Below are 14000 nucleotides of genomic sequence, written 5' to 3'. Positions count from 1 at the left end.
CTATTCAGGTTCCTCAGCAAAGACCCTACTGATTGATTAGTGGGATCAGGTGTGTAACTGCTTGGTCCCACGCCGTCCCTTTCTGGATAAGACTGCTCACCCCTGATCTAAGACATTACGGTGGAAGTACTCTGATTCTTCTTGCCCTGTATTTTGGGGACAGCAGGCTGCACACCAGAATGTAAGTTTCAACCTACAGACGCGCCAAACACCAGCTCATCACACCAGAACACAACCTGTCTGACCTGCTCTGTGCAGGATGTCCAGATCCCCCCCCCCCTCCGAGTCCTGTTAGGATGGTCACTTATTGTCCTGCAGCTCGCCCCTTTAGGAGACTGTATAGGTGGGTTCCGGTCATCGGCAGACACCTGATATAACACTTTATCGATTCTTTGGTCATGGTGACGTGCAACAGTTGACGGTGTCTGCCGCAGAAAGTCTCGAGCAACGTACAGACACCGATATATAATCTATACCGCTCTTCCAAAGTCATGCAACAAGCTGCACGTCTGCTTGCCCGGAACGTTCATGAATGCCAGCTTAAATAACTTCCCACAGGGTCCCGTTAACACGCGCAGGGAGCCCCCGGAGCGGGTCGTCAGGCAGCCCAAGTCGCGCAGGACGACCGGTGGTCCACCGACATGTCCACTTGCGCACACCGCCCTCCACATGCGGCACTCGCTTGCTTCTCCGTCTGGTTTCGAGAAGCGGTTGTTTTTGTTATTATGTTATTACAGTTATGATTATTATCGTTATTATTATTAATAATAGTAATCATTCGTGGCTACTTACAGTTGACGAGAAAGTTTCCTCTACAGCGAAAACAAACCGACCCAGCGGGCAAAACACATAGTCCATATGTATGTGTGGTACATGTATATGTGATACGGATCAGCCCGATCCCGGTTCCAAGACTCGGAAATAAGAAGTGTCGGCGTGGGACCGACCGCCGTGTGCGTGTCAGCGCCACGGTGACCCTCCTCCCACTCACTCGTTAAGCGCGACGACGCTGCATGCGCGCGCGCGTGCGCGTGCATGCGCACGCACGCACACACTCATTCCCACGAGCCACAGCCAATGTCCGTCCGGCGCACGGAGCGGAGGTGCCAAATGAGCGGCTCAGCAGCGCCGGGCTGGACTCATCTTCATCATCTTCATCTTCACCATCTTCATCATCTTCTTCATCATCGTTTCTGAACTTGCACACACCCAGTTCATTAATAAGAACCTCGTTTTAAATAGAGGAGCGTGCCTCTGACGATAAGCCCCTGCAGACCGGCAGGAGAAGCAGGTCTTGCCCCCTGGCCATGTGGACCAGAGGTAAAAGTTAGCAGGTCTTGCCCCCCCTGGCCATGTAGACCAGAGGTAAAAGTTAGCAGGTCTTGCCCCCCCTGGCCATGTAGACCAGAGGTAAAAGTTAGCAGGTCTTGCCCCCCCCTGGCCATGTGGACCAGAGGTAAAAGTTAGCAGGTCTTGCCCCCCTGGCCATGTGGACCAGAGGTAAACGTTAGCAGGTCTTGCCCCCCTGGTCATGTGGACCAGAGGTAAACGTTAGCAGGTCTTGCCCTCCTGGCCACGTGGACCAGAGGTAAACGTTAGCAGGTCTTGCCCCCCTGGTCATGTAGACCAGAAGTAAACGTTAGCAGGTCTTGCCCCCTGGCCATGTGGACCAGAGGTAAAAGTTAGCAGGTCTTGCCCCCCTGGCCACGTGGACCAGAGGTAAACGTTAGCAGGTCTTGCCCCCCTGGCCTTGTAGACCAGAGGTAAAAGTTAGCAGGTCTTGCCCCCCTGGCCATGTGGAACAGAGGTAAACGTTGTCTTGGTGCAAGTTATGAGAAACACTTGATCCTTGTTGTTGTACTGACCCGCTCTTATCATCGTCGCACAGGATGAGATCCACTTACTGACGGTACCTGACCTGGCAGCCCTGTAGTTCCATGGGAGAAAGCTGCCTGAAGTATAGTGTAAAAGGTAAAGTTGGTGTTTGCATAATCGTTCAAAATGTCCATTGTGTAGCATGCACCACCTGTGATCTGAACAGGCATGTGCAGGTTCACCGGGCACGCCGCTGTAACATGCACATCTGTTTATTGCACAGACACTCGTCTACGCTTCAGATCTTCAAGATGCGTCTCGGTCGCGCTTTTTCCGTTGCAAATAGTCGGACAACTGTAACCCTGGGATTCCAGGAAGAAGTGTGGAAGGACGCTGGTTTATGGGTCTGTCCCTCTCCACAGCTATGAACAGGGCACCAGCAGTCCCATGAAACAGGTGTCCAGGCTGCAGACACATGACTGTTGAGACAGGTGAAGTGAAGAGCCCCCCCCCACCCCCTTCCTGCAACACGCAAACACACCCCATCCCCAGTGACACACACACACACACACACACACACACACACACACACACACACACACAACCAGGCAGAAAGAAATAATAGTAATTCATTTTATTCAACTATTTGTGTTCGTTTTTGCCTCGTTACTGTCATATTCCTGTTATTGAATTTCACATTAACATTATCATCTTTAACGTCCTACATCTGCTTTCTTATTTATTTATTTTTAGAAATTTCATAACATTTCCAGTGAAAGAGGCTTTGTATTATAAGGCCCTGTTGACCGAGTGCCAAACTGCGCTTGGTTCATAAGGTGGGAGGTGTCCAGGGGCGGGATTATGCAAATAACAGCTCGAAAACGACTGGCCGGAGCTCGGAAGTGACGTCATCACAGAGCTTGATTCTGATTGGACAGTATTATCCAACGATGTTGTTTACTAAAAGGTAACAGCACAAGGCAAATTCTGCGAATTTTCTGGAATATAATTCCTTTCAATTACTATATATATATATATATATATATATATATATATATATATACTCATATATTTTCGTAATGTGTGTGTGTGGTGTTAGTGTGTGTGTGTGTGTGTGTGTGTGTGTGTGTGTGTGTGTGTGTGTGTGTGTGTGTGTATGGTGTTAGTGTAGATAGCGGGACCGAAAACTAAAGCACTCATGATCCTAATTCTTTTTGGAGGTGGTAGGTATTGTTCCAGAGAGTAAGGGAAAAATCTCAAAAAAATTAAAATTATGCATAAATATGCAAAATATGCATTTTTCCGAAAATGGCTAAAAACCACTTTTCTCGGCATTTCAGATGATTCTGAGCATCTTTGATTTTTTTCACCTATATAAAAAAAAATTTCTGGGACTTAGAAATGTTTTGGCATTATGCAAAATATATGCATTTTTGCAAAAATGCACTTATGATCCTCATTTTTTTTTGGAGGTGGTAGGTATTGTTCCAGAGAGGACCAGAAAAATAGCAGAATATTAAAATGTAATTATACTAATTATGCATGATTATGCAAAATATGCATTTTCTAAAAATTGCTAAAAAACACTTTTCTCTGCATTTCAGATGATTCTGAGCATTTGGGGGGAGGGAGTTGGAGTGGGGGGTTTAGGGGCAGGGGGAAGGCGGTTAGCTGGCAGGATGAAGAGGAGGGAGATTTAGACGGGTGGATAACCACACCGCTATACTGTAGCGGGGTTCTTCTAGTATATATATATATAGAGCTGATGAGTGCGAGACGCACAAAACAGGCCTATACTGCAACGTATTGTAGCGAATACGGTTCCCGGACTGCCCCCCGAATTCGCTACAGTATTAAAATCTTTTTTCCTGTATCCGTGTATATATATATATATATATATATATATATATATATATATATATATATATGAATACAGTGCATCCGGAAAGTATTCACACCCCTTCACTTTCCCCACATTTTGTTTGTTACAGCCTTATTCCAAAATGGATTAAATTCTATTTTTTCTCATCAATCTACACACAATACCCCATAATGACAAAGTGAAAAGGTTTTGTAGAAATGTTTGCAAATTTATTAAAAATGAAAAACTGAAATATTGCATGTACATAAGTATTCACACCCTTTACTCAGTACTTGGTTGAGGCCCCCTTGGCAGCGATTACAGCCTCAAGTCTTCTTGGGTATGAAGCTACAAGCTTGGCACACCTATATTTGGGGTATTTCTCCCATTCTTCTCTGCAGATCCTCTCCAGCTCTGTAAGGTTAGATGGGGAGCGTCGCTGCACAGCTATTTTCAGGTCTTTCCAGAGATGTTCAATGGTGTTCAAGTCTGGGCTCTGGCTGGGCCACTCAAGGACATTCACAGACTTGTCCCGAAGCCACTCCTTCGTTGTCTTGGCTGTGTGCTTAGGGTCGTTGTCGTGTTGAAAGGTAAACCTTCGCCCCAGTCTGAGGTCCTGAGCGCTCTGGAGCAGGTTTTCATCAAGGATCTCTCTGTACTTTGCTCCATTCATCTTTCCCTCAATCCCGACTAGTCTCCCAGTTCCTGCCGCGGAAAAACATCCCCTCAGCAAGATGCTGCCACCACCATGCTTCACTGTAGGGATGGTATTAGCAAGGTGATGAGAGGTGCCTGGTTTCCTCCAGACGTGACGTTTGGCATTCAGGCCAAAGAGTTCAATCTTGGTTTCATCAGACCAGAGAATCTTGTTTCTCATGGTCTGAGAGTCCTTTAGGTGCTTTTTGGCAAACTCCAAGCAGGCTGTCATGTGCCTTTTACTGAGCAGAGGCTTCCGTATGGCCACTCTACCATAAAGGCCTGATTGGTGGAGTGCTGCAGAGATGGTTGTCCTTCTGGAAGGTTCTCCCATCTCCACAGAGGAACACTGGAGCTCTGTCAGAGTGACCATCGGGTTCTTGGTCACCTCCCTGACCAAGGCCCTTCACCCCCGATTGCTCAGTTTGGCTGGGCGGCCAGCTCTAGGAAGAGTCCTGGTGGATCCAGCCTTCTTCCATTTATGAATGATGGAGACCACTGTGCTCTTCGGGACCTTCAAAGCTGTAGACATTTTTTTGTACCCTTCCCCAGATCTGTGCCTCGATACAATCCTGTCTCGGGGGTCCACAGACAATTCCTTTGACTTCATGGCTTGGTTTCTGCTTTGACATGCACTGTCAACAGTGGGACCTTATATAGACAGGTGTGTGCCTTTCCAAATCAGGTCCAATCAATTGAATTTACTAGAGGTGGACTCCAATCAAGATGTAGAAACATCTCAAGGATGATCAGTGGAAACAGGATGAACCTGAGCTCAATTCTGAGTGTCATAGCAAAGGGTGTGAATACTTATGTACATGCAATATTTCAGTTTTTTATTTTTAATAAATTTGCAAACATTTCTACAAAACCTTTTCCACTTTGTCATTATGGGGTATTGTGTGTAGATTGATGAGAAAAAAGGAATCTAATCCATTTTGGAATAAGGCTGTAACATACCACAATGTGGGGAAAGTGAAGGGGTGTGAATACTTTCCGGATGCACTGTATATACGTATAGTAGCGAATTCGGGGGGCAACTGCTGGAACTGCCGCAGCCGGGAGGCGAGCCGTATCTCCCGCACCGCGGAGACACCACTAACCGCTCGACTAAAGGGTCCGACCCGTTAGTCAAGGACCACCGTGTCTACTTATCCATGCACGTTACACTACCCCCCCTCCTTCGGGAACCGCGTCCCCGCGCTTCAGCATATCAGCTCCCTCACGCCTCTGGGCGCACACGCTTCCAATGACCTCACGGTCTCACCATCCCACTTCTGACACCAATGTAGCGAATTAGGGGGGCAGCCTGGGAACTGTCGTGAACCCGTGTCTCCCACACCGCAAGCGACAACGTTGACCAGTCGAACGTTGTCGCTTGCGGAGTGGGAGACACGGGTTCGCATCCCGGCTGTGGCGGTTCCCGGACTGCAGACGAAAGTTTCAGCCTGTCTCAGCAATGTGAAGCCGTTGCCCCCCCAGCATCAGTAGAGAAGAGAGAAATGCTCTCACGACTCAGTAAGGACAGTAGCATCATCATCCTTCCGGCAGACAAAGTCAGATATACTGTTGTATTAAACCAGAAAGACTATAATGAGAAGTTATGATGTTACTTAGCGGCATGAATAAGTATGAGCCCCTGAAACCAGATCCAGGAAGTGGTCACAAGGAAAAAGTGAGATTGTCTGAAGCTGTTGGAACAGGACAATGCTATTGAAGCACAGATTATACCCAGGGGAAGCTACACCTACTCTGTATGGGTTACCTAAGATACAGAAACAGGATGGGCCATTACGGCCTATGCTTGTATGATTAACTCAGTGACCTATAACATCTCTAAGTTTCTGGCATCTGTTCTTAACCCGTTGGTAGAAAGTAATGGACATCACATTCAGAACACTATGGATTTTGTGTGTAAGGTGAGGGACATCGTTATGGAAATGGATGAAAACTGGATTTAATGCCCCCACCACGGCACTGCGGCACAGTGCCGCAGTGGTTAGCGCTGTCGCCTCACAGCAAGAAGGTCCTGGGTTCGAGCTCCGAGGTAGCTCAACCTTGGGGGGTCATCCCAGGTCGTCCTCTGTGTGGAGTTTGCATGTTCTCCCCGTGTCTGCGTGGGTTTCCTTCAGGTGCTCCGGTTTCCTCCCACAGTCCAAAGACATGTAGGTCAGGTGACTCGGCCGTACTGAATTGTCCCTAGGTGTGAGTGTCGGCCCTGTGATGGACTGGTGGCCTGTCCAGGGTGCTGCTCCGCCTGCCATACAATGACTTCTGGGACGGGCTCCAGCATCCCGTGACCCGAATTCGGATAAGCAGCTTGGATAATGGATGGATGGATGAAACAATGGTCTCTTGTGATGTTACGTCTCTCTTCACGTGCGTTCCTGTCGATGAAGCAGTGGAGGTAGTGCATATGAAATTACAAAACGACCCCACCCTTAGCAACAGGACCACCCTTTACACTGACCAAGTGTGTCTGCTCTTGAAGCTGTGTCTTCAGTCCACGTACTTCACATACAAGGGGAAGTACTACAGGCAGAACCATGGGTGCACTATGGGTTCCCCAGTCTCACCTGTAGTGGCTGAGGCCTTGTAGGCCTCAAAGGGGGGAAATATATGGTAGTACGTAAGGTTACATGTGGGTATCTGTCATTTCATGTGACTAGAGTGACGAGCAAGTGTGGCAAGTGGCACGAGGCCATATAACCAGGACAGAACGTTAGTAGAAGATAAACTTGTTTATGCCCAAAAGTATGATAAGTGACATTCAATCATGTAAGTGTGACCATTATTACACAGGAAACAGTAGCAGCAGTAGTAGTAGCATATCAAGACAACCATTAGACTGTCAAAGGGGGAGGACTGAAGACATCCTAACGTCATCCTTGCATCGATAGAGAGGCTCCTGCTCCGCCAACATGTCCTGATCAACAAGGTCCCTGATTAAAAGCAGGACATTGACTGACGCCAGTAGATTGTTCACTAGATTTGTAAACGGTATAAAGACAGGGAGGCTGTTGTCTGGTTTTCAGTCACTCTGCAGACCTGACTCAGACTTTGTTGATACGTCAATAAAAGTCTTTGAAGGATCCTCGTCTCACTGACTTTTTTTGCAATTTCTCTGTATCACTGGCCACCACATGGCCAACTTCTCTATGGAGGAAGTGGAAAAGAGGGCTCTGATGTCCTATCCAGGGACACCACCTAGCCACTGGTTCAGATTTGTGGACGACACCTGGGTTACAATTAAATCTCAGGACGTACCACATTTCACCCACCACATTAACTTTGTGGACACCACATCAAGTTCACCAGGGAGGATGTGACAAATGACAGGTTAACCTTCTTACACTGTGAAATTACAACTGGCGACGGGGGACATTTGATTGTTGATGTTTACTGTAAACCAACACATACTGATCAGTACTTAAGGTTCGACTCTCATCATCCACTGGAGCACAAACTAGGAGTCATCAGGACGCTGGACCACCGAGCTGACAACGTCCCCACCAACAGAGCAGCTGGGGAAGGGAGAAAGCCCACACTAAACAGGCCCTGGTTAAGTGTGGTTATCCTAACTGGGCGTTTGTCAAAGCCAGGAAGACACCCAAACAGTACACCGGCTCCATGAAAGGAGAAGGACAACAGCTGCCTAAGTGTAAACCAGTGGTGATTCCGTATGTGGTGGGAGTGTTGGAACAGCTGAGATGTGTTAATTTCCAAACACCACGTCTCATTGCTTTCAACCCCCAAAACAAGCTGTGCCAGAAGTTGGTCCACCCCAAGGATCGGGTCCCCTGGCACAAACAGAGCAGTATAGTGTAGCTGTTAAGTGCCAGGAGGATTGCCGTAACTTGTACATCGGGGAACCAAACAGACCCTAGCCAAGAGGACGGCACAACACAGGAGAGCTAACATGTCAGACCAGGACTCCACAGTCTACACCATATACAGGCCAGGACTCCACAGTCTACACCATCTACAGGCCAGGACTCCACATTCTACACCATCTACAGGCCAGGACTCCACATTCTACACCATCTACAGACCAGGACTCCACATTCTACACCATCTACAGACCAGGACTCCACAGTCTACACCATCTACAGGCCAGGACTCCACATTCTACACCATCTACAGGCCAGGACTCCACAGTCTACACCATCTACAGGCCAGTGGCCACTCTTTCAAGGATGAGGATGTGCACATCCTTGACAGGGAGGAACGCTGGTTTGAACGGGGAGTCAAAGAAGCCATCTATGTGAAGAGGGAACGACCATCCCTGAACCGGGGGGGGGGGGGGGGGGGGTAAGAGTACGTCTGTCACCATCTTACAATGCTGTGATTGCAAACATTCCCAAATCCTCTGAGAATAGTACACATGGCCATTGTAACTCTAGTTAATGGTCACACCCATATTTGCATATGAAACTGGTGCTTGGTTTGGGTCATTATGCCACTGTACTGTTGATAAGGGTGGGACACCTGCAGTCAGTTGAGACTGCACTCACTTAGATGAGTGATGAAACGTTTCTCCCACTGAAAGTTGTGTCCAGATGAACTGATTCACCTTTCTGTGAGCACTTCTTGTAGTTTCCTAGAATGAAAAATCTGTTTGCTCGCTCTTAATATTCATAAGATTGTCTTCCCTATGTAAATACAACTATACAAGTTATTGTTTGAATTATTGCATCTTGTTATTTACGTGGAAATAATAGATGATGGAACCTGGGATTTTTCATGTCTTACAGCATCAGATGTCATTGTCCAAATAATCAAGCTGAGATTCATGAATCGTTTGTTTGCCTTGGTGACAGCGGGACCTTTCGATGGAGTCTCAAGATTCATACCCATCTAGAGTTGTTTTGCTTTTTGGCAACCAACCCTGTGCTGTTCTGAATGACAATTTTCTCTTTCACCTTTTTTGCTCCTACGATGCCAAAAAATGTCTCTCCGTTTTTCTCTCTGTAGAACCCTGCCACCTCATTAATGCCATTCACTTTTCAGACCTGCTTGACTTCTTCGTCTCAGACGCCTCCTCCGAGCAGTCTTCCCGAGAGGCGGCGAGCTCATGAATAATGAGGCATTTCGCCGGTTGTGACTCCAACTTTTCAAGTCTGGGGTTGGTCATAAAGGTGATTTCATGATGTGGGGGACACATTTCCTCCCTGACCTACAAGAGTTCCCTGTTCATAATAGATATATTTCACAAATGATCTAGTACAGTAGGTCTAGTATGGTAATCATCGTACTAGACCTCCTGTACTAGACCATTTAGACTCTTAGTGTGAAAAATAATCTGTCACACTAAACTAAAAAACAATTGCAACTCAGTTTTATGGTTAAATCATTCTTAATGGTTTTTTAGAACTACAAAAATTCCTGTTCCACTGCGGCCTCACCCAGTGCCGGTGTGGGAAGATGGCGGCGCGAATTCACATTTGCAGCGGCCTCGCCCAGTACCGCCCATGCAGTGTCTTTGTCCGTGTCTGCGTCGAGGTTTTGTCTTTGTTTGATGGCTGGGAGAGCTGGCGCTGGATCGGCTGGGAGAGCGGGGCAGGCTAAGCTAACTGCTAGCCCATGCAGACCGGCGGTTCTGATAACACCGAGGGCGGTCTGGTGGCGGCCTCGCCTGGCGTTGACTGTGGTGTTTTTAGATGTTGTCATGTGGAGTGAAGGGAGGTGTGTCGAGGGAGTCTGGCTGGAAGAGCTGGTGCTGGATCGGCTGGGGGAGCCTGGTCTGCTTCGTGCAGTGGGCCCAGGGACCACGGCCCCTGCCTGGAGATGCGCCCGAGGAGGAAACAGCAAGGGTGGTCTGACAGGACATGGAAGCGGGGTAGGCTAAGCTAACTGCTAGCCCATGCAGACCGGCAGTTCCGACAGTCATCCTGGCTGGCGTTCGTTCCCTTGGACAGTGATTGTTTTGTTTAGTTTGGGTATGTGTGTTAGTTTGGGTATGTGTGTTAGTTTGGGTATGTGTGTTAGTTTGGGGATGTGTGTTAGTTTGGGTATGTGTGTTAGTTTGGGTATGTGTTAGTTTGGGTGTGTGTTAGTTTGGGTATGTGTGTGTTAGTTTGGGTATGTGTGTTAGTTTGGATATGTGTGTTAGTTTGGATATGTGTGTTAGTTTGGGTATGGGTGTTAGTTTGGGTATGTGTGTGAGTTTGGGCATGTGTGTTAGTTTGGGTATGTGTGTTAGTTTGAATGTATGCGTTAGTTTGGATATGTGTGTTAGTTTGGGTATGTGTGTTAGTTTGGGTATGTGTGTTAGTTTGGGTATGTGTGTTAGTTTGGGTATTTGGGTATGTGTGTTAGTTTAGGTATATGTGTGTTAGTTTGAATGTGTGTGTTCGTTTGGGTATGTGTGTTAGTTTGGGTATGTGTGTTAGTTTGGATATGTGTGTTAGTTTGGGTATTAGTTTAGGTATATGTGTTAGTTTAGGTATGTGTGTTAGTTTGGGTATGTGTGTTAGTTTGGGTATGTGTGTTAGTTTGGGTATGTGTGTTAGTTTGGGTATGTGTGTTAGTTTGGATATGTGTGTTAGTTTAGGTATATGTGTTAGTTTAGGTATGTGTGTTAGTTTGGGTATGTGTGTTAGTTTGGGTATGTGTGTTAGTTTGGGTATGTGTGTTAGTTTGGATATGTGTGTTAGTTTGGGTATGTGTGTTAGTTTGGGTATGTGTGTTAGTTTGGATATGTGTGTTAGTTTGGGTATGTGTGTTAGTTTGGATATGTGTGTTAGTTTGGGTATGTGTGTTAGTTTAGGTATGTGTGTTAGTTTAGGTATGTGTGTTAGTTTGGGTATGTGTGTTAGTTTGGGTATGTGTGTTAGTTTGGGTATGTGTGTTAGTTTGGGTATTAGTTTAGGTATATGTGTTAGTTTAGGTATGTGTGTTAGTTTAGGTATGTGTGTTAGTTTGGGTATGTGTGTTAGTTTGGGTATGTGTGTTAGTTTGGTTATGTGTGTTAGTTTGGGTATGTGTGTTAGTTTGGGTATATGTGTTAGTTTAGGTATGTGTGTTAGTTTGGGTATGTGTGTTAGTTTGGATATGTGTGTTAGTTTAGGTATATGTGTTAGTTTGGGTATGTGTGTTAGTTTAGGTATGTGTGTTAGTTTAGGTATGTGTGTTAGTTTGGGTATGTGTGTTAGTTTAGGTATGTGTGTTAGTTTGGGTATGTGTGTTAGTTTGGGTATGTGTGTTAGTTTGGGTATGTGTGTTAGTTCTGGTATGTGTGTTAGTTTGGGTATGTGTGTTAGTTTGGGTATGTGTGTTAGTTTAGGTATGTGTGTTAGTTTGGTTATGTGTGTTAGTTTGGGTATGTGTCTTAGTTTGGTTATGTGTGTTAGTTTAGGTATGTGTGTTAGTTTGGGTATATGTGTTAGTTTAGGTATGTGTGTTAGTTTAGGTATGTGTGTTAGTTTAGGTATGTGTGTTAGTTTAGGTATGTGTGTTAGTTTGGGTATGTGTGTTAGTTTAGGTATGTGTGTTAGTTTAGGTATGTGTGTTAGTTTGGATATGTGTGTTAGTTTGGGTATGTGTGTTAGTTTAGGTATGTGTGTTAGTTTAGGTATGTGTGTTAGTTTAGGTATGTGTGTTAGTTTGGATATGTGTGTTAGTTTGGGTATGTGTGTTAGTTTAGGTATGTGTGTTAGTTTAGGTATGTGTGTTAGTTTAGGTATGTGTGTTAGTTTGGGTATGTGTGTTAGTTTGGGTATGTGTGTTAGTTTAGGTATGTGTGTTAGTTTAGGTATATGTGTTAGTTTAGGTATGTGTGTTAGTTTGGGTATTAGTTTAGGTATATGTGTTAGTTTAGGTATGTGTGTTAGTTTGGGTATTAGTTTAGGTATATGTGTTAGTTTAGGTATGTGTGTTAGTTTGGGTATGTGTGTTAGTTTGGGTATGTGTGTTAGTTTGGGTATGTGTGTTAGTTTGGGTATGTGTGTTAGTTTGGATATGTGTGTTAGTTTGGGTATGTGTGTTAGTTTAGGTATATGTGTTAGTTTAGGTATGTGTGTTAGTTTGGGTATGTGTGTTAGTTTGGGTATGTGTGTTAGTTTGGGTATGTGTGTTAGTTTGGATATGTGTGTTAGTTTGGGTATGTGTGTTAGTTTGGGTATGTGTGTTAGTTTGGATATGTGTGTTAGTTTGGGTATGTGTGTTAGTTTGGATATGTGTGTTAGTTTGGGTATGTGTGTTAGTTTAGGTATGTGTGTTAGTTTAGGTATGTGTGTTAGTTTGGGTATGTGTGTTAGTTTGGGTATGTGTGTTAGTTTGGGTATTAGTTTAGGTATATGTGTTAGTTTAGGTATGTGTGTTAGTTTAGGTATGTGTGTTAGTTTGGGTATGTGTGTTAGTTTGGTTATGTGTGTTAGTTTGGGTATGTGTGTTAGTTTGGGTATGTGTGTTAGTTTAGGTATGTGTGTTAGTTTAGGTATGTGTGTTAGTTTGAATGTATGCGTTAGTTTGGGTATGTGTGTTAGTTTGGGTATGTGTGTTAGTTTAGGTATGTGTGTTAGTTTGGGTATATGTGTTAGTTTAGGTATGTGTGTTAGTTTGGGTATGTGTGTTAGTTTGGGTATATGTGTTAGTTTAGGTATGTGTGTTAGTTTGGGTATGTGTGTTAGTTTGGGTATGTGTGTTAGTTTGGGTATGTGTGTTAGTTTGGGTATGTGTGTTAGTTCTGGTATGTGTGTTAGTTTGGATATGTGTGTTAGTTTGGGTATGTGTGTTAGTTTAGGTATGTGTGTTAGTTTGGTTATGTGTGTTAGTTTGGGTATGTGTGTTAGTTTGGTTATGTGTGTTAGTTTAGGTATGTGTGTTAGTTTGGGTATATGTGTTAGTTTAGGTATGTGTGTTAGTTTAGGTATGTGTGTTAGTTTAGGTATGTGTGTTAGTTTGGGTATGTGTGTTAGTTTAGGTATGTGTGTTAGTTTAGGTATGTGTGTTAGTTTGGATATGTGTGTTAGTTTGGGTATTTGTGTTAGTTTGGATATGTGTGTTAGTTTAGGTATGTGTGTTAGTTTAGGTATGTGTGTTAGTTTAGGTATGTGTGTTAGTTTAGGTATGTGTGTTAGTTTGGATATGTGTGTTAGTTTGGGTATGTGTGTTAGTTTAGGTATGTGTGTTAGTTTAGGTATGTGTGTTAGTTTGGATATGTGTGTTAGTTTGGGTATGTGTGTTAGTTTGGGCATGTGTGTTAGTTTAGGTATATGTGTTAGTTTAGGTATGTGTGTTAGTTTGGGTATGTGTGTTAGTTTAGGTATATGTGTTAGTTTAGGTATGTGTGTTAGTTTAGGTATGTGTGTTAGTTTGGGTATGTGTGTTAGTTTAGGTATGTGTGTTAGTTTGGGTATATGTGTTAGTTTAGGTATGTGTGTTAGTTTGGGTATGTGTGTTAGTTTAGGTATGTGTGTTAGTTTGGTTATGTGTGTTAGTTTGGGTATGTGTGTTAGTTTGGTTATGTGTGTTAGTTTAGGTATGTGTGTTAGTTTGGGTATATGTGTTAGTTTAGGTATGTGTGTTAGTTTAGGTATGTGTGTTAGTTTGGATATGTGTGTTAGTTTGGGTATGTGTGTTAGTTTAGGTATGTGTGTTAGTTTAGGTATGTGTGTTAGTTTGGATA

The sequence above is a fragment of the Lampris incognitus genome, chromosome 13 (genome assembly GCF_029633865.1).
Source record: "Lampris incognitus isolate fLamInc1 chromosome 13, fLamInc1.hap2, whole genome shotgun sequence".
In the NCBI taxonomy this organism is placed as follows: Eukaryota; Metazoa; Chordata; class Actinopteri; order Lampriformes; family Lampridae; genus Lampris; species Lampris incognitus.
Note: the sequence above shows the minus strand (reverse complement) of the source record.